The sequence below is a fragment of the Panthera leo genome, chromosome E2 (genome assembly GCF_018350215.1).
Source record: "Panthera leo isolate Ple1 chromosome E2, P.leo_Ple1_pat1.1, whole genome shotgun sequence".
NCBI lineage: Eukaryota > Metazoa > Chordata > Mammalia > Carnivora > Felidae > Panthera > Panthera leo.
Window position 1 is genome coordinate 22,734,323 of NC_056693.1, and position 26,589 is coordinate 22,760,911.

Genomic DNA, 26,589 nt, shown 5'->3' on the forward strand with positions numbered 1-26,589 from the left:
CTGAGATCTCCATTTCACTTCTTTCATAATTTTGAGAAAACTTCACACTGTTTCTATAGCAGCTGTACCATTTACATTTCTACCAACACTGCGCAAGGGTTCCAATCATTCCACATCTTCACCAACACTTGCTTTTTTTTTTTAAGATTATTTATCTTGAGAGAGCATTGCGCACACATGTGATTGCAGGGTAAGGGCAGAGAGATAGGGAGAGAGAACCCTAGGCAGGCTCCGTGCCACCAGTGCAGAGCCCAAAGCGGGGCTCAATCTCACAAACCATAAGCTCATGACCTGAGCCGAAATCAAGAGTCAGACGCTCAAACGACTGAGCCACCCAGCCGCACCATGTTCACTGACATTCGTTATCTTTTGTTTCTTGAGACTAGCCATCCTAACAGTTGTGCCATGATACTTCATTGTAGTTTTGATTTGCATTTCCCTGATGATTAGTGATGTTGAGCATCGTCTCAACATCTGCTGGAAATTAATAATGTCTTAATATCATCCAATATCCAGTCAAGATTTAAATGTTATGAAATTAAAAAAAAAACAAAAACTATTGGACCCTCCTCCAGACCTGCACGCATGCATGATATCTGTATTTCAATAAGCTCTCGAGTGGTTCTTCCAATTGTCCAGATTGGGCAATCATGCTCCATCCGGACACATCGCCAGTGAGGGGCGCTTGCTCTGGACATGGTCACCATTGGTATCAGCGTTTGGTGAATACCGTTCCATACTATTTTCTGTGTTTTGAACATTTTCCTTAAGTTATACCCCAAATTTGTCTCGCTGGAGTTCGAGCTTTCAAAATCAGGTTCCCCTGCTCCTTAATCGTCTTGCCAAAATTTGAAGATGGCTCTTGTGGCTTCTCGGGTTTTTTCTTCTCTGGCCTGGGTTTCCCTCTTTCCCTGGCATTGACAAGGTCATGGGCTCATCATGATTCAGGCCTGGCTTTCTGTGCCCTGGAATCTTGCACAAGGCTGGATTTCTCGCCAAGACACCCAGTTCCCCAGCCTGTGGGCATGTAAAGAGGAAAGAGGAGGAGGCACAGGTAGAGATGAAGCAAAATGGCCATGAATTGATAATAGTCAAAGTTGGGGGATGGATATGGAGAAGGGAGTATTATACTTTCCCATCTACTCCTGCATATGTTTATATTTTCCATAATAAAAAAGTAGAGTGTGAACAAAAAAAATACCACTACATACCTATTAGGATGTCCAAAATCTGAAACACTGACAGCACCAAATGCTGGCAAGGGTATGGGGCAACAAGAATTCACATTCGTTGTTGGTGGTAGTCATTCTGGAAGTGTAGTCATTCTGGAAGACAGGTTGGCAATTTCTTGCAAAACTAAACATACCCTTACCATACAATCCAGCAATCACACTCCTTGATATTTGCCCAAAGGAGTTGAAAACATGTTCACACAAAACCCACACACAAATGTTTATAACAGCTGTATTCATAATCGAAACTATTTGAAAGTAACCAAGATGCCCGTCACTAGGTAAATGGACAAGTAAGCTGTGGTACATCCAGACAATGGAATGTTATTCAAACACTAAGAAGAAATGAGCTATCAAGGCATGCAAAAACATGGAAGGAACTTAAGGGCCTGTTACCAGGTAAAAGACGCTAATTTGAAAAAGCCACATACTGTATGATTCCAACTACATGACATTCTGATAAGGGCAAAACTATGGAGACAAAAAAATAGACCAGTGGTTACCAGGAGTTTTGGGGTTGGGGGAGGGGATGAATCGGGGGGGAGCACAGAGGATTTTGAGGGCAGTGGAACTGTTCTGTATGATAACATGATGATGGATACATGTCATTATACATTTGTCCCAAACCCACAGGATGTACAACACCAAGAGTGAACTCTAAAAGAAACAAAAGACTTTGGTGGTTATATGTCAATGTACGTTCATCAGTTGTAACAAATGTTCCACACTGGTGGGGGACGTTAATAATGGTGGAGTGCTGTGCATGCGTGGGGGCTGGAGGGGCATGTTGGTAATCTCTGTATCTTCTCAATTTAGCGATGAGCCTAAAACTGCTCTAAAAATTGTCAATTAAAAGCAATTTTTAAGTGTCAGGGGAAGCATCCATGGCACACTGTGCTCTGTGCTAGCACGGGAAATGCAGGGCACATGAAGGGCTGGCTGTCCTTAAGAAAATGTTTTAAAAAGCAAACCAGGAGCTTCCAGATGGAGCAGACCCTAGGCTGCTGCCTGTAACCAGGCTTAGAGAGAGAACCCAACGTCCCCAAATCACACACCCTCAGCCACTTCCCAGGGTATTACCAATGGAGTCATCATGGGGCGACCACTTCGTGCCAGGTGGGGTTATAAAGGGCTCCATTGCCAAATGTTGTAACTGATGCATCGGTCTGCCTCCTGAGAAGCTTATGATTAATTTTTTGTTACTTGATAATCATCATACCAAGAAAAAAAATTTTTTTTGACCTCAGGTATAGAAACGTACCAACACTGTGCTGTGTTTCTAGAGAGAGCAAAATTAAGCTGATGAATTATACTTCCTTGCACAGATCTATAAGTGGTGCCCTCATATTTTTCTAATTTGTCTCTCTCATTCTTGTTTCACTCTGTCCTCAACGATACAAGCAGCCAAGTGGTACCATTGCTCATTATTTACATGCAAACCAGGACTCCAGGGTTAGAGTCATCTATTCTCTGGAGGAAGTGAGGTCGGTGTTCTCTTCTGCCAGCTGCATATATTATTGACCTGGTGGCCCTCCCAGCCCTCAGGGCTTCCTGGTCCGTCCTCCCCGTAAGTGCGCCCTGGGCATTGTAGCAACATATACCATATATCATCATAATGTAAAAGCAACCTCAGGGACTGAAGAATTACTTTCCCTAGCTTCCCTCTAATGCCTCCTGACTGTGCTGGCCTGTGCTGAGGGCCTGGAGCTCCACACAAGCACAAGCAAACCCGTCTTCACGCAACCTGGGAGGATCAGAGACAGGCAAAGGCAAGGCAAAACTAATCCCATTTTTCAGACGGCAAAACCAAGCTTCTAAAATTGGAATAAGGGGTCATCTACATGGGTGAACCACCTGCCTCCCTAGCCATTTTTAGGGTCTACACAGTTGCTTCTCTTTTTTAAATTTACAAGTAGTGTTAACTCCCCATAAGATATGTCACTTGTAAATACCTTCTCCCATTCAGTAGGTTGTCTTCTTGTTTTGTTGATTATTTTCTTCTCCGTGCCAACAGCTTTTTGTTTTGATGCAGTCCCAACAGTTTATTTTTCTTTTAATTTCCCTTGCCTCAGAAGACATACCTAGAAAAATGTCGCTATGGTTGATGTCAGAGAAATTACTGCCTGTACTTTCTTCTAGGATTTTTATGGCTTCAGGTGTCACATTTAGGTCTTTAATCCATTTGAGTTTATTTTTTGTGTATGGTGTAAGAAAGTGGCCCAGTCTCATTCTCTTGCATGTAGCCGTCCAGTTTTCCCAACGCCATTTGTGTAAAGACTTTTTCCCATTGCATGTTCTTGCTCTCTGTGTCCAAGATTAATTTGACTATATAATCGTGTGTTTATTTCTGGGCTCTCTGTTCTGTTCCATTGATCTATGTGTCTGTTTGTGTGCCAGTACCATGTTGTTTTGATTACTACCGCTTTGTTGTGTATCTTGAAATCTGGGATTGCGGTATCTCCAGGTTTGTTCTTCCTTCTCAAGATTACTTTGACTATTCATGGTCTTTTGCAGTTCCATGAACATTTTAGGATTATTTGTCCTAGCTCTGTGAAAAATGCTCTTGGTCTTTTGATAGGGATTGCATTAGACGTGTGGATTACTTTGGGTAATATGAACATTTTAGCTCAACATCACTGATCATCAGGGAAATGGAAACCAAAGCCACAATGAGATATCACTTCATACCCGTCAGAATGACTAAAATCAACAACACAAGAAACAACAAGTGTTGGTGAGGATGTGCGAAAAAGGAACTTTTGTACATTGTTAGTAGAAATGCAAACTTGTGTAGCCACTGTGGAAAACAATATGGGGCTTGCTCAAAAAATTAAAGATAGAATTATCATATGACCCAGTAATCTCACTACTGGCTATTTACACAAAGGAAATGAAAACATTCACTCAAAAAGATATATGCATCCTATGTTTACCGCAGCATTATTCACAATAGCCAAGATATGGAAACAACCCAAGTGTCCGTCGATAGATGAATGGATGAAGAAGATGCGGTACACACACACACACACACACAGGAATATTACTCAGCCAAAAAAAATGAAATTTTGCCATTTGCAAAAACATGAAATGAGCTGAAGAGTATACTGCTAAGTGAAGAAGTCAGTCAGGGAAAGACAAATACCATATGATTTCACTCATATGTGGAATTTAAGAAACATAACACACAAATGGAGGGAAAAAAAGACAAACAGTAAAAAAAAAAAAAACAACCCAGACTGTTAATGGGTCACCTGGGTGGCTCAGTTGGTTAAGCGTCCGACTTCAGCTCAAGTCATAATCTTGTGGTTCATGATTTCCAGCCCTGCGTTGGGCTCTGTGCTGACAGCTTGGAGTCTGGAGCCTGCTTCAGATTCTGTGTCTCCCCCCCTCTCTCTGCCCCTCCCCTGCTCACACACTCTCTCTCTCTCCCTCTCTCTGAAAAATAAATAAACATTAAAAAAAATTTAATTGAAAAAATTAAAAAAAACCAGACTGTTAAATGTAGAGAACAAATGGTGGTTACCAGAGTGGAGGGCAGTGAGGACAGGTTAAATAGCTGAAGCGAGTACACTTATTGTAATCAGCACTGAGTAATATACAAAATTGTTGATTCACTATATTTTATACCTGAAACGAATATAACGTTGTATGTTAATTTTACTTGTAATTTTAAAATATTACAAGTATTAAGGGAGATACATAGTATGGTGCTCTTTCGTTATGGTTTTCTTCTTTTTCCAAGTGAAAATCATCTTCTTTATTTTTCTAAAGTACAAGATAATACGTGATCACAAGAGAAAAATCAGAAAATACAGCAAAGCAGAAAGAAGCTAAGGAAATCCATAATTCCATATAGTCAGGGAAAAGATAATTATCCTTTCTATGTAGGTCACTCAATATCCCTTTATTTCATTCATTCATTCATTTTACAAGCGTGTTTTGAGCTCCTGATATGTGCCAGCTTCTCTGTGTTACATATAAAGTCATCAACCAATGGCTCCTACCCCAAAAGAGATCAACCTAGTAGAGACAGAGAGTGAAATGAGCAATTATACTCAAAGATTTTCTGTACATACAAATATCCATATATACAGATATTCTTTACAAAAATGGGATCACATCATAAATGCTATTAACCTTATTTTTGGCCTCATATATCAGATAAAAGATTTTCATGTCAATAGAGTCCCTTCAGAACAACAAAAACAAACTCTAAGACTAAAGCTAACAAGAATTGAGCAAAACCTACCTGAAGAAAACCAAATAATTTTTAAGTATTTCTAAAAATCAAGATGTAAATCAGGTGCAATGACTCAACGTTGTCAGACTATGATTCTCTACATATTAACCTATATATGGGGCACCTGGGTGGTTCAGTCTGTTAAGCATCCGACTTCAGCTCAAGTCATGATCTCATGGCTCATGGGTTCAAGCCCTGCATCGGTCTCCGTGCTGACAGCTCAGAGCCTGGAGCTTGCTTCAGATTCTGTGTCTCCCTCTCTCTCTCTCTGCCCATCCCCTGATCATGCTGTCTCTCTCTGTCTCAAAAATAAATAAAAACATAAAAAAATTAACCTATATATTTGATGCAATCCCAAACAAAATCCACATAGATTTTCTTATGAATTTGTTAATATTCTCAAGTTCATCTGGAAGTGCAAATACCAAGAATAAAAAAATATGTCTGAAGAGCACTAGGAAATATTTTGCGCAAAAAACAAAATATGGCTTAAGACATTAGCAATCGAACAGCACAGTATTGTCAGAAGACTATGAGACCTCAGTGGAATAGGATGGAAATTCTAGAAACAACTCATAAATTTAGTTTTAATTTGATATTTCAAATTAAAGAAGTAATAATGGAGTATTTGATAAACACTGTTGGAATAATCACCTATTGTTTGGAAAAGGAACCTTATACTTCACTCAAAATAACCCGAAACTAATGTCAGATGATTTAAAGATGTAAAATAATAAAAAGTATTATAAAAATAATAGTAGTAAATACGATAGAATTTTTTTGTTTTTTTAATGTTTGTTTATTTTTGAGAGAGAGTGTGTGTGCACGTGCAGGGAAGGAGGAGAGAGATGGACAGAAAGGATTCCAAGCAGGTTCTGCACTAACAGTGCAGACTCCCAATGCGGGGCTTGATCTCAGGAACTACGAGATCATGACCTGAGCTGGAATCAAGAATCAGGCGCTTAACCAACTAAGCCATCAATGCACTCCAAATATGATAGAGTTTTAAGGAACTTTTTGGATGGGAAAAGCATTTTTAGGGAAATCTAGTAGATATAAAGAAAAACAAATGAACAGATTTAACTGTGCTTTAAACTTCTCTCCAACAAAGGATACCATAAGGTATCTTTTTAAACTACAAAGTTTAAAAAGAAGTCACAAATTAAAATATTTGTAATATTTTTAGCGGATAAAAGGGTAACATGAAAAATATATAAAAATCTCTTACAGACAATCAGGAAAGGAAAAAATATTTTTATAGAAGAAAAAAAGAACATAAGGGGCAATTCAGAGAAGAAATGTAAGCGGCCAATGCATACATGGAAACTATTAAGCCACCCAGTGCTCAGGGAAATTTAAATAGATATTATATTTCACTTATTAGAGTGATGAAAATTAAATGTTTTAACCTTTAGTATTGGAACTGTGAGGAAACATAGATGCTTACAAACTGCTGGTGGGAATGTGAATCAGCATAGCTTTGATGAGCATAATTCAAGAATATTATTTAAAATATTCAACCGTGCAAACCCTTAGACTCTACAATTCTTCTAGAGATAAGTCTTCTAGAAGTGCTTTCTAAAGATGAGCCAAGCTTTGTTTGGAATCATTCACTTTGCTAAATGTCCATCCATAGAAAACTGGTTAAATGAAGTACCTATAAACTGTATCAGTCAGCCATAGCTGCTTAACAAAGCACTTCCAGGTCGGTTGAGCGTCCGACTTTGACTCAGGTCATGATCTCACACTCATGGGTTCGAGCCCTGCATTGGGCTCTGTGCTGACAGCTCAGAGCCTGGAGCCTGCTTTGGATTCTGTGTCTCCCTGTCTCTCTGCCCCTCCCCCACTCACACTCTGTCCCTCTCTCTCAAAATAAATAAACATAATAATTTAAAAAAATTAAAAGCAAAAAAAACAAAACACTTCCAAAATTCAGTTACTGGAAACTGCAATCACCTATTCTCTCTCCTGTATCTGCAGGCTGGCTGGCTGGAAATTGGCTGATCTGGGCTGGGCTCTGTTGGGGGCATTGCATTAAGCTCTGGGGCCAGGGAGACTGAGCTCTTCTCTGTGGGTTCAGCTCATGTCTACTCCACAAGGGGTTCTTTTGGTTCTTTGGAAAGATCAGCAAAATTGATAAACATCTAGCTAGACTGGTCAAGAGAAAAAGAGAAATGGGCAAATTGTTTTGAAAATGACAACTTGCCAAAATTAACACAAGATATGGCAAAACCTGAATAGTTCTACATATCTACTAATGAAATGGAATTGGTAGTTTAAAACCTTCCAACAGAGAAAACTCCAGGCCTGGATGGTTCACCAATGATTGCTACCATTGCAAGGAAGAAATAGCACCAATCTTACATAAACCCTTTTGCAAAATAGAAGAGGTCAACATTTCCCAACTAATCTTATGCAACCAGCAAAATCTAATAAAGATATTTAACATTTAAATATCAATCAGTGTAATTTTTCATATTAACAGAATAAAACAAATGATCATTTCAATAAACATAGACTGAGCATTTGCCTTTAGCATTCTTGCCCTTCCAGACCCTAGATACCTGGACGCTTGCAGGAGCCAGTTCTAACATTCTCCATCCACCTTGCTAGCAAGCAGGTGCCTCCCACTTGCTCCCCTGTAGAGCCACTCCACCCAACCCATCTACCACTGGGACGGAACCCTCAAAAGTGCCTACTACCATGCCACACCTTGCAGCAGCCCCCATCCATTACCTCTCCAAACCAGCTCCTGCCCTGGGGAGAGGGAAAGATAACCCCCACAACAGTGCACCCATAGTTCCTACAACAATACCTCTTAGCTAGCTGTCCATGGAGCAAGCCCTGCCCTTTGGTGCCCTTGCAGCTGTGGCAGTGGCTATTGGCAGGAAGAATGCCAGCTCCACCCACTAGTAAGCCCATGGTGGCTACAGCTAGTTTTCTCAAAACTCTGAAAACTGTAAGACTTTGATGAAAGAAATTGAAGGTGACATGAACAAATGGAAAGATATACCGTGCTCATGGGTTGAAAGAATTAATATTGTTCAAATGTCCTTACTAATCAAAACAATCTACAGATTTAATGCAATCCATACCAAAATACCAACAGCATTTTTCACAGAACTAGAACAAATAATCTTAAAATGTGTATGAAACCACAAAAGACCCTGAATAGCCAAAACAATCTTGAGAAAGAACAAAGCTGGAAATCTCAGATTTCAAACTAGACTACAACACTGCAGTAATCAAAGCAGTATGATACTGGCACAAAAGTAGACATATATATCAATGGAACAGAATACAAGGCCCAGAAATAAACCCATGCTTAGATGGTCAATTAAAATGTGACAGAGCAGGCAAGAGTATGCAATGGGGAAAAGACAGTCTCTTCAACAAATGGTGTTGGGAAAACTGGACAGCTACATACAAGAGACTGAAACTGGACCACTTTCTTAGACCATCCACAAAAAATAAACTCGAGTGGACTAAAGACCTAAATTTGAGACCAGAAACCATAAAAACCCCAGACGTGAGTACAGGTAGTACTTTCTCTAACAATGGCCCTACCAGTTTCTTTCTAGATGTTTCCTGAGGCAAAGGAAACAAAAGCAAAAGTAAACTATTGGAACTACACCAAAGTAAAAATTTTTACACAGCAAAGGAAGCCATCAACAAAATGAAAAAAAAACCTACCAAATGGGAGAAGATATTTACAAATGATATATCCAAAATATAGGGGAAAAAACCCTCGCACAACTCAATATATTTTTTTAAAACCTCAAACAAACAATTCAATTAAAAAATGGGCAGAGGACCTGAATAGAAATTTCTCCAAAGAAGAGATAAAGCTGGCCATGGATATATGAAAAATGCTAACATCACTAATCATCAGAGAAATGCAGATCGGATCAAAGCTACCATGAGATACCACCTCACACCAGTGATATTGGCTAGACAAGAAATAAGACAAGAAATAATGTGTTGATGAGAATGTGGAGAAAAGGTAATCTTTGTGCTCTGTTGGTGGGAATGTAATTTTATGTGACCCCTGTAGAAAACAGTATGGAGAGGTTTCTCAAAAAATTAAAAATAGAAATACAATATGATCCAGTAATTCCACGTGGGTATTTACCCAAAGAAAAGGAAAACACTAATTCAGGGGCCCCTGGGTGGCTCAGTCAGTTGAGCGTCCGACTTCAGCTCAGGTCATGATCTCACAGTTTGTGAGTTTGGGCTCCGCATCAAGCTCTGTGCTGACAGCTCAGAGCCTGGAGCCTGCTTCAGATTCTGTGTCTCCCTCTCTCTCTGCCCCATTCCCACTCATGCTCTGTCTCTCTCGTCTTAAAAATAAATAAAACATTAAAAAAACACTAATTAAAAAAGATAAGTGCACCCCTAGGTTTATTGCATCATTTTTTACAATAGCCAAGATGTGGAAGCAACCTAAGTGTCCATCAATAGATGAATGGATAAAAAGATGTGGTGTATATATACCATGGAATATTACTCAGCCATAAAAAATGAGATATTGCCATTTGTGACAACATGGATGGAACTAGAGGGTATTGTGATAAGTGAAATAAAATGGCATCAATAAACATACTTAGCAGTAAATACAACAAAAGACATAAAAGTCTTCTACAATTAAGAGTAAAGAACATTGATTACATGGAAAAACACACCATTTCTGAATTGGAAGTTTGAATACAGCTGAAATGTCAATTCCCCCCAAACTTATCTATAGATTAAAAGCAATCCCTGTAAGAATTCCAGCAAGATTTTTTATAGAAATTGACAAACTAATTGTAAAACACATATAGAAATATAAATGACCTGTAATAGCTAAAGCAATTCTTTAAGGTAAACAAAATTGGAGGATTTGCACAACCTGATTTCAAGTCATACTATAATCTGCATTAATCACACAAGGAGGTATTGGCAAAAGGACAAACAATGAAACAGAATACAGAGTCCAGAAATAGATCCACACATTTTTTTTAAGTCTACTTATTTATTTTGAGAGAGAGTGAGAGTGCACACATCTGTGAGGTGGGGGAGGGGAAATGAGCAAGAGGGAGAGAGAATCCCAAGCAGACTCCATGCTGTCAGCACAGGGACCAACTCGGTCAGACTAACCAACCATGAGATCATGACCTGAGCCGAAATCAAAAGTCGCACACTTAACTGATTGAGCCACCCAGGTGTCCCACACACATATATTTTCAATTGCTTTTGACAAAGATGGCAAGGCAATTTAGTAAAGAAAAAGTAAGTTTTCAACAAATGTAACTATTGGGCATCCATTGGAAAATAAGAACATTGGCCCTTAACTCACATCATACATAAAATTAATTTGATATGGGTCACAGACATAAATGTAAAATTATAAGTGATAAAAATTCTAGATGAAAACACAGGAGAAAATCTTTGTAATTTTAGGGCGGGCAAAGATTTCTTAAAATACAGAAAGCATGAATGATAAAGAAAAAATGATAATCTGCACTTTATCATAATTAAAAATTTTAGCTCTTAGGAAGTCACTCTAATATAATAAAAAGGTTGAGTCACAGACTAGAATGCGACTCGATACATATAACTCACAAAGCATTTAATCACAGAACACAGAACGAATCTTTACAATCAAATATAAAAAGATAAATAACCCAATCAAAAAGATGGACAAAATATTTGAATAGACAACTGATAAAAGAAAATATACAAATGACCAAGGATCAAATGAAATGGTGCTTAACATCATTGGTCATCAGGGAAATGCAAAAGAAACTACGTATTTAGAATGGCTAAAATAAGAAAAGACTGACAATACCAAGTGTTGACAAGGATATGGAACAAATAGAACTTTCACATGCTGCTGGTGGGAATATAAACTGGCATATTATTTTTTTGTAAAGTTAAATACACACCTACCTTGCAACCTAGGCATTTCACTATGGTATTTAACTCAATATAAACTGAAACATATAACCTGTGGTAGACAAAATGACCTATTAAGATGTTCAGACCCTAATCCCTGGAATCTAGGAATATGGCAAGAGGGGTTTTGCAAATGTAATTAAGGGAGATCATCCTGTATCATACGGGAAAATATGATCACATGAACTCTTAAAAGCAGAGAATTTTCTCCAGCTGGAGTCAGTAGAGATGCAGCAGGAGAGAAGTCAGAGAGATTCTGAGCATATGAAAAATTTGATGTGCCTTTGACGCTTTGAGACACAGGTGGCCATGAGGAAGAGCCAGGGGGCATTCTCTAAGCCCAAAGGCTGGCCTGTGCTGGGAGCTGGCAAAGAAATGAGACCTCAGCCCTACAGCTGCAAGGAAACAGATGAACTTGGACTCTTCCCCACAGAGCTTCCAGATGAGACCCAACGATGTCCAACACCTTGACTTCAGCCTTGGAAACCCTAAGCAGAGGGTCCCAGTGAGCATTTCTGTACCCAGACCTCTGACATACAGAATGGTGAGATAGCAAATGGCTAATGTTCTGAGCCCTAAATTTGTGGTAATTTGTTTCAGGAGCAATAGAAAACTGATCCATGCCCACAAAGACTTGTACACAGATATTCACTGTTTATTTGCAACAGTCAAAACCTGGAAGCAACATACATGATATAACAGGGGAACAAAATGTGGTATATCTGTGCAATGGAAAACTACCTGGTCATGAACATGAACAAACCACATGGACAAATGTCAAAATAATTGTGCCGCATAAAAGATGCCAGACACATACTGCATAATTCCACTTACATAAAATCTAGAAAAAGCAAGTTGATCCCTGATAACAGAAAATGGATCAGTGGTTGCTGGGATTGTGGCCGAGAGAGGGAAGGGTGGAGAGAAAGGGGCGCGAGGAAACCTTTGGAGGTGATGGAAATATTCTGTCTCAACTGTGGGGCCACTTTCAGAGGTGCATACATCTGCCAACCTCATCAAATTGTATGCTTTAAGTGGATGCTTAAAGTATTTTTTTGTGGGTATGGAAATTATACCTGAATTAAATGGATTAAAAATAGAATTCAGGGGCTCCTGGGTGGCTCAGTCAGTGAAGCATCCAACTTTGGTTCAGATCATGATTTCTCAGTTCATGAGTTCAAGCCCCACGTCGGGCTCTGTGCTGACAGCTCAGAGCCTGGAGCCTGCTTCAGATTCTATATCTTCCTCTCTCTCTGCCCTTCCTCTGTTCATGCTCTGTCTCTCTCTCTCAAAAGTAATTAAACTTTTAAAAAATTAAAAAAAAATAGAAATCAAAGGCATTAAGGGGTGCCTTTCAAGAGGGTTTAAAAGAAAGGCATAACAATTTTGACAAAACAACTTTCTCTTCATTTGATTAGAATGACATTAAATCTGATGAGTAATACAAAGGGAATGACCATAATTTCAATAGCGAGCTTTTCTGTCTAGGAACATAGTAGGTCTTTTTCGTGCTCCGGGACAGTTTAAGCAGCATGGTTATTGTCTGCTCCTTAACGATTTAACTGAGTTCACCCATAAAATAATCTGGGCTAGGTGCCAGGGGAACGGGGTGGATTGTGGCCAGGAAGGACAGGTGTGCTTTCACTGTTTTTTTTTTTTTCTTTTTTAAAGATTTTATTAAAAGTATTTACAAAGCTATATCCAGACTCCAGATCTGGCTGCCAACAAGACCCTGTTACACTATGGGCACTGGCCGTGTCATGGCAGGTACTCTGGTTTCCCACCCTTCTGTTCCAAGAGGGGAGCGGTAGGTAGTGTCTCATCTTTGGGTTCCACAATGCTCACGTGATCAGGCAGGGGCTTCTTAGGGCCAGTCTTACCACTTGGGTCCCAGGGAAACACAGTCTTCACTTTGACGCCCAGCATACCCTGACTCAGCAGCACATGCAGTGTTAAAGTACTAGTTAACAGGGCTCCCCCTGCGAATCATCGGGCTATCCACAAAATTCATGGATTTAGTCCTCTGTCCTTGGAGTTTCCCACACACCTCGACCTCACAGCCTTTGGCCCCACTCTCCGTGATGAGTGGACGCCACAGCACGCTCTTTGCATCTCAAGGCCTCCTAGGAGTTTGTAGGTGGAGACTCTGCCTGGGTGATAGCACACAGACCTCTTGTGGCCACCTTTTCAGCATAAAGCTCTGCACTGACCTCAGAGAAACCAAACCTCTTCTGAACCACAACACTCAATTCCTGGATCCACTGGCCCAAGAACATTCTGCATCCTGGTGACCAAGATAATGATTTCTGTCCTGGTTGGTGTAACTCAGACCTCAACTATAGAATGGCTATCTTCAGTCAGCTCCCGAGTGAGAAACCCATTCAGTTCAACTTTGAAGATGCCATCAGCTGCAAACTTCCTCTTCTTGGAAATTTGTCCCGCCATCTTGCTGCCGTGTGCCACCTAAAGCAAAGGCATGCGTTCACTGTTAATAACAAGGGTGGAGTTTGGATTCAAAGACCAGTGGTTCCCAGTCACTGGTTGATCATGGCCTTCTGAACAGTCTCCGGGTTAGTGATCTCCATTCAGTTTTAGATGCATGTTTTCAGTCAGATATTTACAAGCGCAGACAGAGCTTTTAGTGAACACTGTAGATGGCCACCCCATATCTCCTCAGCCCGTGGCTGAGTTTGGCAACAGTTAGGGTGGTTCCTTCCCACACAGATGACAGCTTCCACCACCAATGGTTGTCAGACTAAAGGCTTTTCCAGCACCACCCAAGCTTTCGGGGAGCCTGAAAGTGGCAAAAAGTTAACATCCCAAGAGCAACTCTCAACCAAAGAAGGAAAGTGTCCCAAAGGACAATTTTCCAACTTCCCCATCTCTCTATGGGATGCTTGGAATGCATTCCTCATGAAGCCTCACACAGCCTCTGTGGGAGTGAGCCAACCCATTACTACTGCATCCTTCTCTGTCTCCCTACCCCATGGCCTCCCTCCCACTTCCTGAAACCACCTCCCAGATGAACAACCAACCTGTACCCAGGTCCTTGTCTCTGGGTCTGCTGTATCCTATGGTACTATTTCATTCATTTGTAACAAGACACACACAAAATACACATTTTACAAAGACAAGATAAACAACATTTAAAATAATATATTTATTAACACAATCGTTTTGCTCTCACCCAAATATTAATTATGATATTCTTAGTGAGTGCCAATGTGATTAATTGTTCTTCATTATTTTCGAAAATCTTGATGAACACTTTGTGAGGCAGCAATTCGGAAGCCTGGTTCCTGATACTTGGCTTCATGGTTTTGATAACTAAAAAGGTACTTCAGAAAGCTATGTGAATCCAAATGGGGAACAGGCATCAATAAATCATCTGCTCACTTTCCAGTCTGTCTACCAACTATAGTTTCTGTTAAAATCCAGCCAGGGAATGCTGGTCTTCCCTGATGTGGGTCAGTGTTCTTGCTCACTGATTGGGAAAAACTGCAATGTCATGTTTTCAACTAATTGTATCAAAGCCCATAGACATCATGCATTTTGGAAGGTTTAGGTCTGGTTAGACAAGTATACGTATTTGCCAAAACTCATCAAATTGTACCTCTGAAATGAGTGCCTTTGAAGGTGATTTGCTACTGCTTTTCGGGTAGTTGAAAAGTTCAGGTAATTTGTTGGTGCCTTGATGGGTAACAGGTTGCTTCGGGATGTTCCCAGAAAAATTTTCTAGGAAATTCAGGCAGTCCCCTAGATGGTTCTCTGCTGCCTTGAGTGAAGCACAGTTCTTCTGCCTTGGGGCCTGGGAGGCCTTGCAAAGCAGAGATAAGGCTGGGCCGTTGGGGAACTTAGGGCAGAAATAAATCATCTGTCAGGTATGTCTCCCACAACAGATGCTTCCTTTTGGTGGTGTCAGCCTGACCTGACCCTGGGCTCTGCCTCCCCTTCATACGTCTGCCAAGGCCCCCAGGTAGGAAAGGCCACTTGCCTGGGCTATATGGAGAACAGATGGAGGCCTGCCAACAGGGAGCAGGGGACCTTGAAGCACACAGGTTCTCCAACCCCCCAAAATGGGACTCTGAATGTGGTTCCTGCTCTCCTCCTCCTTGCCCACCTCCTCCTCCCCAGCTTCCTGCAGGGAGAAGGTTCACTTTTCTCTGCTACCCCAGCTTCAGAGAAGCTCTGCTTGAATTGAAATGGCACCCTCGACTCATCAATGCAGATTCCCTTCCTCCTGACAAAAATGAGAGCGTCACCCCAGGCCTGATTCCTTGCAGAAGTAAGACAGACTGTGGTCCACTCATCAGCTTTGGACCCTACGAGGCTGAAATAGCTGGTCTGCATTGTCTAAACCTCATGAATTAGCCATTGTTTTGTCCATTTCACAGACAAGGACATGGAGGCTAAGTTGCTTACCTGAAACCCACAGCAGCTGTGCCTCCTACAGGAGCCCAGTCTTGAGAGGGAGGAGACCAGCGTGATGATGGGGTGGATTAAAAATTGCCTGAAAAGGCACATGGGGCTTCTAGCAATTGGGAAGATACACATTAAATCAACCATGAGCTACTATTTCATACCCATGAGATAAGAAAAAACATTTAAGCCTAATGATACCATGGGTCAGAGAAGGTCTGGGGAAACCCTCACACATTATGGTGGGAATGTAAATTTGGCAACAAAGAAAAATGGCAAAGGTGCTATGGCACTTCTGGATGATTCCTAGATTTGCTTACACATGTGGCCAAGGAAACATGAAGAAGGACACTCACTACCTGGAAATCACACGGTGCCTGGCATCAGGCGTCTATGTGTGAGACAGAAATGGCAAAAAGAAAAATGTTAACTGGTGTTTATGATTTTTATGAATTTATGATTTTTATCTGATTTTTAAAAATTATTCAAAAATACATGAACAAAAAGGCAGCTTAGCCTGGTGTGAAGTTGTACCAACGGCCCACAAATGTAGGCCACATGCTGACCCCAAACTAAATCTCAATTAGAGCCTGGTTTGGGAAACACGAGACTGGGGTCTCAGAGCCTCCGGAAAGTTCTAAGAGTCTGGAGTTGTCTGCCAACCAACAGTCCTGATGTCACCAGAAGGCTGATAGAAACAGGCCAGCTCCTTGCCTGCCCTTGGGGGCTCATGGTCTGGTAGGAGACCTGGGTTGCAGGCCTACACTCAGGTCAAGGGCATCGCCCTGTCCATAGAGATTAGAAGTGCATGAAGTGAGGGACACTTGGGTGGCTCAGTCAGTTGAGTGTCCAACTTCGGCTGAGGTCATGCTCTCATGGTTCATGGCTTCGAGTCCCGAGTTGGTCTCTGCGCTGACAGCTCAGAGCCCAGAGTGTGCTTCAGATTCTGTGCCTCCTTTTCTCTCTGCCCTTCCCTCGCTCGCATTCTGTCTCTCTCTCAAAAATAAAGAAACATTTTTAAAAACTTAAAAAGAAACAAAGAAGTGCATGATGTGAACACAACTCCATGTCCTGTGAGGAGTCCCATGGCCCTGCTGCAAATTCCCCTGCTCATCTCTGGTGAGGTGGTTGGCTTCTGCTAAGCTCTTTATTTTTAACTCTGCATCTGTAGTCTGACCCTCAGTCTCCGCTGCTGCCTACACCCAAACGTGGATGTCGCGTCTGCCCCAAGATTTCCCCTTCCCACTCCAAGGCATGGAAAGCCAAGGTCATGAGAGATCCATAAAAACAAGTTAGATCCAAGGGCAGGCTTCATGGAGGAGGTGTCCTTCTGGGCCTCGCGGAAGGAGAAGACAGAGGGATGGAGGGTTCCAGAGGCTGGGGAAGGTGCTCGGGCACTCATAAACTCAGAGGTGCAACCACAGCAGGAGTATGCGTGGGGCCATCCGCGGAGAGCCATGGGTACCAGGCAAGAAGGGGATTCTTGCCAGAAGGAGCTTGTATCTTCAGTACTAGTCTGGCATGTAAACTTGCTAGAATATATCAACCTGTGCACACCTGCAACTGTTCATTGAGCCACATGTCGGGCCCTGGATGCCACAGTGATGCTCAATGTGTCCACACCATGACCCCCTCTCTCGCAGGGTGACCACATTTACTCCGCTTGTCCTCCCTCACAGATCACAAAGGGGCACCCGGGGGTGACCTGTCAGTCAAGAACCAGAGCCTGATTTCTGTCCACCTTCCCGTCCCACAAGCTGCAGAAGCTGCAAGGCCGTGTCCTGCTGCTGACACCGCACACTACCTCATCTGAGCGTCTAGATTGTACCTCTTCTGTTTCTCTCCTGTCCATTAACCGTGACTCTTTGGGTTGCAAGTGCCAGGAAACACAACTCCAACTGGCTAAGGGAAAAAAAAAAAGGAAAAGAGGGGAGACTTATTGGCACAGGTAACTAGCCTTTCGGGCACAGCAGAATTGGGGAGCTCAAGCAATGTCATTGGGACTTGTTCTCTCCTCTGCGTTAGTCTCTGTGCGTGCTGCGGCCCCAGCCTCTGCTCCCAGGACGCCCCAGCAGAAAAGGGGTTCTCTTTCCTTATAGTTCCAGCAAAACCCCCAAGATTACATCCAGATCACATTCCCACCCGGAAGCCTATCACAGGGACAAAGGGGTGGAGCACTACTGGCAGGCCTGGGTCATCTGCCCACTGTGACTCCAGGGAGTGGAGCAGCCCCCAAACCTTAGAGGCTCAAAGTGGGGGCAGAGGGGCTCTTTGAAGGAAAACGGAGATGCTGTTACCTGCAGCAGGAACATGCGTGACGTACAGGAAAAAGCAGTAAAACTTCTGCTTCTTTTCTGTGCTCCCTGAGTTTAGGGATGGTCCAGCACAGGGTCTAGGACATGCTCCTCCTTGGTTTATACGATAGATAGACGGGGAGATGCATGGGTCGGGGGGACAGAGGCTACTATCACTCTAATGCGTCACTTGGGATGTTTGTCCAGAGCAGGGACCTGTGCCACAGGACCACTGTCTGCCCAGAACTGAGACTCCAGCATGAGAGGCAGGAGGGCAGCGTTCCGGAAAGAGGGACAGGAGAGGGGAAAGCAGGGGTCTGGATGGGACACTAGGATCGGATGAGGGCCAGTAAAGAGAATTGTGAAGCTTGACAGCTTCCTTGACTAGTGAAGGCCTGGGAGCTAGCCCTGGGTGAAATTGCCATGCAGGCCTGTGTGGGTGCTGGTCTGGGACCATGCAGCCATGCTTGGAAGGGAACAGGGCGGGGGGAGGTCTCTGCAGAGGGGATTCCCATATCTGGTGCTGCCTACCTGCTTTGGTCCAGCTCCCGGGCTTGGAATCTTCCACCAAGACTCCTCATAGGCCACGGCTGGAACTCCCCTGGGCCTCTTAGCATCCTTTCCTGACACCTCACCAATGGGAGGAGGAGAAGGTCCACCAGACAGCAGCTTCCCCGCCTTGTCCTGCCTGGCTTCGCCCTGGGCATGGGGATGGGGGTGGGGAGGAAACACCATGGACTCAGAGCACTCTATCCAGCCCTCCATCAGCTTTCCCAAGGCCCCGAGACTCCAGACCTACCCTTCCACCAGGCCTTGAAAAAGTCAGAAAACAAAAGACTGAAAAAAGTCTCTGGATGCAGGAGTGAAATACTGGGTCATGAATATGGTAAGTCATCTTATTAGAATTTGCTGATTGATTGATTATAGACTCGCTAATCCCCTGGATTCAAATGTACCTGGAGAATAGGTGAAAACTTGTGAATTCTAGACAAATATCGTAGGACACTGCCAAACCTGTTTTCTTTAAAGGGACTTATCCGATAATTTTTGGCTTTAAATTCTACATGAATATTTCATAAATATCCCATACATTTAATATTTTAACAATTTTACATCATATCTACAGTACTTTAGTACCTGACTTGTATATTTATGTGACTATTGTTAGAAGTGACTAATTGGGTTTGATTAGCTCCATCATTAATATTCTGTCCATAATTTAACATGCTTCAATAAAATACCCTAAAGCAGTGTAATGATTAGATTTCAGGAATATGTGTTTTGCAATTAAGTTCCTCTTGATTTTGATATGCAGATGAAGAAATGGTGGTCTCATTTAAAAAAAAAACTGCCCTTATTAACTCAGCAGTATACTCTGAAGATTAGGTAAGAAATCCAAGATTTTCTCTTTGTATATGCTAGTTAAAATGTATTTCAATCAAGCCTATGTGGGCAAATCAGATTTGATTAGTTTAAGTTCACAGTCATTCTATCTAAATGAATAATGTGTCACCTAACATTGCAAAAATTTGATTAATAGTTTATCAGTTAATTAAAAACGGGGTTTAATTTTTCTTTTTTAGGAAAATGCAAGGTAGATATTCCTTGTGTTCATCATAAATGCAAATTATTTCAGCTTGAATCTATTGTTCCTTTTTTGCTTCTTAGCCAACTGGCGAGAAAAATAAAGCTCTTGGAAATATCTCTGGGAGGGAGGAGCAGCGAAACTTTCTTTGCTCCCACGGGTGGCTGTCGCCTGTGTCCGGGCTGGGAAGTTTGTTCCGGAAGGAGTGGCTTCCCTGGCTTCTCCAGGCATTTCAGCCCCGTCTCTCCCAAGCCCCATCCCCCTGCAGCCTTTGGCCACAAGACTTTTCCAAATGACAACTTTTTTCACCTTGTTCAGTTTGTCTGTGGGTCCAAGCCAGGAAGCCAAAGGAGTCACTTTCCCCAGGAACCTGAGATCCAACACTAGAGCAAAGGGAACCACCAGGTCACTACTGTCCTCCTAGGGACGGGCTCTCTACAAGCAGTCATTAGAGCTTCAGGGTGCCTCCCTCGCCCTGGGTGGCTCCTTCACTGAAAGGCTGCTGGGTAGACTGTGCCAAGGGTGGTTCTTCCAGGCACTGTCCGTGGGAGGCTGGCACTGTGAGGCAGGGAAGCGGAAGGAAGGAGGCCAGTCCAGAGTGGAGGAACCCACGCAGTCCTACCTCGGGGACCTGGGACACAGCCCATCCGGAGGACAAGGGAACTGGGCTATTTATCCACAGCTTCTTTTGTCACCGACTGGAGGCTATTCCCTGAGTTGCAACAGCTGGCACTTCCCACCTGTTCTGCACACAGGCACAGCAGGCCCCCTCGGCCAGGCCATCTCGGGTCCCCAAGCAGAGCGCCACACACGGGCTCAGCTGCATGCGGGGAACAGCGAATGCTGAAGGGCAGGGGCAGGGCATCCCCAGAACCTCCCACAGGGGTCCTGAGCTGACCGTCTGTCCCGTCCATCTACCCAAATTCACTGTTAGCTCTGGGAGCACCTGCCATCCTCAGCATTTGTCAAGAACAACAAATGCTCATCAGGAAACAACCTTGCCCCAGGCACAATTGTAGGTGCTGTGGCTGCAGCTGTGAACAAATCTGGCCAGGTGAGGGACAAGAGAAAGTCTTGATGGCCGAGGATAGAGAGAGAGAGAAGGGAGCCAAGTGGAAATGACATGGGGAGCAGGAGGTGGGCAGGTCACTGCAGCCGGGCTGTCAGACTGCCGCCCCCAGTCACCGCAGAGTTCTGCACACTTCAGTGTTACCCTGAAGGCCCCCGGAATCACCCACGGCACAGCATGTATAGTTCCAGGCTCCCAGTTCTGCGTAGTAAAACTTACGTGTGCTCGAGTTTAGGAAACTCCAAGCTGGACCAAAGGATGTATGGGCATTCAAGCCACTCTGCATAAAGATCAATTCCCTGGGAACAAGCCGGGATGGATTCCCTGCCAGCCTGATGCTCCCTGTTCTAACATAGAGCCCTTCTGGCCCCATACACTCAAAAAGATGGGTATGTTGTGGCAAGGAGGGAGGTGATAATGCCCGAACAAGCACTTGGCCCACAGTTGGTACTTGGGTAAATCAGGCTGGATTTGGAGCTAAATCTTGTTTGATCAGACTCACAGCCTTCACGGTGCAAAGAGTCTCTGTCACCCGCTGGCATTCCTGTTGTGGCTGCGCTGGAAAGCTACCTCTCTGGACCTGAATCCTCTTCTCAGAACCCTTCTGGAAGCAGCCCCCAGCCTGGGTTTAGGTTCCATAGTGGGCGTGCAGGTCAAATATGCAACTGAGGCATGCCTGGGCCTGACTGGGGTGACATGCACTGTTGTTCTGCATTGGGATTGGGGGGGTGCCGAAGCAGGTGCTGGCATTTTAAAGACCCCCACCCCCCAGGTGACAGCCATGCACAGCCAGGATTGAGGAACCCAGGGGCTAGGTGGGGGTCCTGGGAAGAAGATGAGAACCAGATTCTGACCCTGCCGGCCAGGAACTTCCTGGCTGAGCCCCAAGACACCTGTAGAGCAGATCATGCAGACAGAGAACACCCCAGGTCCCAGGGAGTCAGGGAGAGGGCCAACCAGGGAGGAAGCAGGTGTCGAAGCTGGAGCTTCCTGCCACCACAGGAGCTGGGTGTTGGCTAGGTTTGTAAAACTGAACTCCTGTCACTCAATCCCAGGGAGCATGGGGACACACTGGGAATAGAAATTTTTCGGAGTCATTTAAGCTGCTAGTCATTTTATTTTATTTTTTAATTTTTTAAGCTTGTTTATTTATTTTGAGGGAAAGTGTGTGAGCAGGGGAGAGGCAGAGAGAGAGAGAGAGAGAGAGAGAGAGAGAGAGAAGGAATCCCAAGCAGGATCCATGCAGTCAGCGCAGAGCCCAACGTGGGGCTTTAACTCACAAACTGCGAGATCATGACCTGAGCTGAAACCAAGAGTTGGATGCTTATCGAACTGAGCCAGCCAGGAGCCCTGAGCTGCAAGTCATTTTAAATCATCCTCCCCAGGCTCTTGGACAACCCTGGGGTGACTGGGGAGGAGGGGGTGCTTCCCAAGGAGGCCAGTCCAGCAACAAGTCCATGGCCTGCCTGATGTGGCTGCTCCGGCTGCCCCTCCCCCCATGGCCCCTCCGCACACAGCTGTGCAGGGCACCCCACCTGCTTCCTCCCTGCGGCCACCCAGCACCTTAGCATGCTCCAGGGAAATGCAGGTTCCCAGCTGGGCACTAGCCATCCTCCGGACCCCCCAGCCCTTAGTCTCTGCCTCTGCCCAGGCTGGAAGTCAGGGATATTTTTGTTCTTCCTATTTATGGGATACACGAATACCTCAAGACAGGGCCTGCTAAGGGCAGGCTAGGGCAAAGGGAAGGAGAACCTTTTCTCCCAGGCCATCCGTTCCTGACGAACATCATAGTGTTGCCACTGTGTCCAGTGAGGGTTTCCAGGGAGTCTCTGTGTGTCTGTCGAAAACCACTGAATTGCTTTATGTAAATGTATTCAGTTTACCTTAACTTGTGTAACCTTGCTTTGGCATTTTGTTATGACTTCATATACTGGACACTTGCACAAGTGGAAGTGGCCCAGGCTTCTCCTGACCCTTGGGAGGCCCAGGCTTGAGGGCCATGTCCTAGAGAAGACTCTGGGTAGAAAGAGGGACCCTACTGGGAAGAGGCAGTAATTATGGCACACCAGGCACTGGGTGTCAGCGCCTCCGCACGGACCAGCCAACTCCTATGAACTTATCCGGTCCTCACGAAAACCTGATGAGGTCACAGCTATTCATGTTATCGGTACTTTATAGCTGAGGAGCCAGAGGCACAGAAAGGTTAAGTAGCTCCACCAAGGTCACATAGCTAGCAATGGGCAGAGGCAAGATTCAAGCACAGACAGCTCGTTCCAGAGCCCAGATGGTCATTCTTGCTGCTTTCCCATCTCCAACGTCACAGCAGCAACCTCTGTTTATCCAATCTCCTGCAGAGATTTTCACATCTCGCAAGCAAGGAAGGAACTACTATTCCCAGTTTACTGATGAACAAAATGAGCTAAAGAGACTTCCCAGTGTCGTGTCCTGGTTCCCTGCCTAGGGCACCTGTCTCCCATCCTTGGGCTGTCTGCCCCCCGTTCACAGCGCCCATGAACTCAGGTGTCTCATTTTCTAGCATGCAGCAAAGGCCCATACATATTCAAGGGCCGGACCCCCCTGCTGTTGGGAAGAGGAGAGAAGACAAATTGTCAGTGTTGTGTGTGTCGGGGTGCCTGTGCATGTGTGTGTGTTTAAAGAAAGATCTCTAAAACTCCCCAGTAACAAACTCTGATGACATCATCTCTCAGGCAAGTTCAGGAAGGGCTCTGAACATTTTGAAAATCAGGATTTTGTGCGTGGGGCCGGTGGTGTGTGAGTGGCTGAGTGTAGCTGTGTTTTTCAGAGCAAGTTTTCCTGTATGAAAACAATATCAAGAAACCCCATATGTCAGTGTCTAGACATTTAGAATTTGGACTATTTCTGCTTCAACAGGAACTGTCTGGAAAGATGGCAGACTGGACCAGCTTATTTCTGGGGAACGGGGCTGGAGTGACATGAGAACGGCCAGATTTAAAGTCAAAACCTCATTCCTCGCCCCCGGAGCCCTGGCTCTCAGGGTTGCCTGGCTCCTGCAAGTGGCAGAGACTGGCTCCCCATTGGGAGCCTGGCTAACGTAGCCTTCATCAGGCATCATAGATTCCAAGTACTGGCCCACGTGTGCGGGAAAGGGAGCTGGGTCTGGTCACTAGCTCCCCATCTACTGGCCAACACAGAAGGCAGGGGGCGTGGAGCCCCTGCAGCCTCCGGGTTCCACCGCAGCTGCTTACAGAAAGACCTCCCTCTACAGATGGGGCCCTGAGGAGGCCCAGTGTGAGCTTCTGAGGGCACCATCAGTCCTGCATCTGTGGTTCGAGGCGCTAAGCCGGGTGGGCCTCGCTCTCCTGGCCGGCTGGTCCCAAGATTAAGTAAAGGCCCTTCTCCCTGCTAGCGGGCCAAGTGTTGATGAAGGGTGGCAGGTAGTTTGGGGGAAGTTAGCAAAGCGGTTTGGTATTTCTGCTAACATGGATTGAATTCCTATTAGTCATTTATACACCACTCACTCATCAAATGCCTTCTGAGCACCAAGCATGCACAAGGCCCGGTGTTGGGCCCTCGGTGGTAAAGCAGGAAGAAGGACAGCATCCAGACATACCAAGTCCCTGCCGTCCAAGAAGCACAACCGGGCAGGGAGGCCAAGAACGCATGCTCTACAGACACTGGCACGGGCAGCTGCTGCCTGCTGTACTGGAGGCAAAGCTGCAGAGGAGACAGAGGAGCCCCGAGCCCAGGGCGGGGGGCAGCCATGGGGAGATGGCTTCACTGTGGGCCCAGGTGTCGACAAGCCCCCCCCCCCCCACCACGCCTCACAAGAGTTTTCTCAGGTGCAGGAAGTGCGCTTGGGCAAAGTCAGGGAGCTTGCCCACACCGCTCATCACTAAGTGGTAAGGCTGCAATTCAGACCAAAGCCTAATGCCCTACGCCTCCCATCCAGCTAGAACCAGCCTCATGTGTGGGGCCCCTGGGGCCAGCCGTGAAGTGTGAATAGCACATTTAGAGACCACTGAGGTGGCCCCTTGGGATAAAATCAACCTTCCTTTGTTGGATAACGTCATGCTGGATGGGTGCCAGGTCATTCACTGGGCTACTCTGCCCACCACACTAACCCCAGACCTGAAACTGGGCACTGCACATAGGACACTTGGACACTCACAAGCCATTTCCTGTGGGGGATAAGCATTATTAGTCACCTGTCATCTAGAGCAGCCCTGTGCCAAATGATGCAGTTTAGACCAGAGGCATCACAGCCCACCTCTGCCCCAGGGACCCAGGGAGCTGCCTTTCTTCCTGGGGAGCTGTGACCAGAGAGCAATCAGCAGATGAACATGACCGAACAGTGAACAGAATTCCCCATTCTCCCACTTCTACATGTCTCTGAAATCCCCTGTGTTTCAGCCACAAGAGTTTACCCAGTGAGCATGTCCACCCAGCAGGCTTCATGTCTTCTCAGGGCTCTGGGCTCTGGGTCTGGTCTGCACAAGGACACTCCACACCACAGCTGTCTGGAGGCCTGGGTCCACCCCTCACCCCACAGCACTCCACCCACCCGATGCCCAGCCTTGTGGGAACAGCCTCAGGCCCAGTCTGCAATGCTGCGCTTCAGCACCAGGGCCAGGGCCCGGTCCCCTCACGTTCACCCACACGGTCATGCCATGGATGTTTCTTGAGGGTCCTGTGTGCCAGTCCCTGACTTAAGTGTAAGGCGAAAAATAATAAAAGTTTCCATCTTCTGAGAACTGAATAACTGAAGAGACAGCAGTGAATCCAGTAAACAAAAAACCACTTACAAAAAACAATGGTAAAGGGTGATAACTGCTGCATAGGAAAAGAATGGGGCACCCTGAGAGAGAACACCGTGGGAACTCAAGCCACACAGGCTGTCAGGGAAGCCTCTACTCGGGCTGTGTACACCAGGTGCCTAATAGATGCTCACAATTTGGTGAACATGACTAAAGGTTATAGAGGAAAGAGGACAAGACAAGACAGGGGAAAGGGGCCCAAAGTGGGGCAGCGGGATCAGAACAGAAAGAGAAACCCTGGCATGCGAGCCCTCTGCAGAGATGCAGAACAAAAGCCCAAGGTGAAGGTGGCAAATGTGGCCCTGAAGCAGGTCAGCTGGCCCAGGGGATGAACTGAGTCTCACACCCTGGGTTCTGAGATCACTGGTGGGGGCGTCAGACCCAGCAGGAAGTGGGGACTTAGTTCACTGAAGGAGCTGTGCCATTTATGGAACACTTCTGGCTGTAAAACAGGAAGCCAGGGCATTACCAACGCTCCTGAGCTGCAGCCCTGAGCACTGAGCCCAAGGTGCCAGCTCTGCCTCCTCTGGAGACGGACCCAATGACAAGCTCCCTGAACCATATGCAGTGGCTGGGCACAGTGAGAGTGAGGCAAGATGGGAGGGTCCCCATAATGCCTGTCTGCAAGATCCAGCAGGCTCCAGATCCAGGGCACACATGGGACACCAGGTCCCAAGTTCTCATGAGAGGCTCAGCAGTCCAGTTTCTTCTCCTCCTCCCACTCCTCCTCCTAAAAGTAACCTCTACCACCAACGTAAGGCTCAAACTCAAGACCCTGAGATCAAGAGTCGCATGCTCTATTGACTTAGCCAGCCAGGCACCCCTGTCTGGCTTCCTTCTCAAGACAATTTCTCCCCGAAGTCAAAATGGCCATGGCCCCAGGCTAAGCTTCAGCCCAAGAGTATTTCATGAAGCATTTCCTGGCAAGTCCTGAGACAAGTCTGACTGCCCTGGTTTGGTTGTCTCCTGGGGCACAGGCAGGCTCCACCCAGATTGCATGGGGTTCCCAGGAACTGTGGG

The 26,589-nt window shown here is 45.1% G+C and overlaps 1 pseudogene; it reads right to left on the reverse strand.

The window, feature by feature from the left end:
• Positions 1-13,141: 13,141 nt before the first annotated feature.
• Positions 13,142-13,851, reverse strand: LOC122207728 (annotated as a pseudogene).
• Between the last annotated feature and the right edge of the window lie 12,738 nt (positions 13,852-26,589).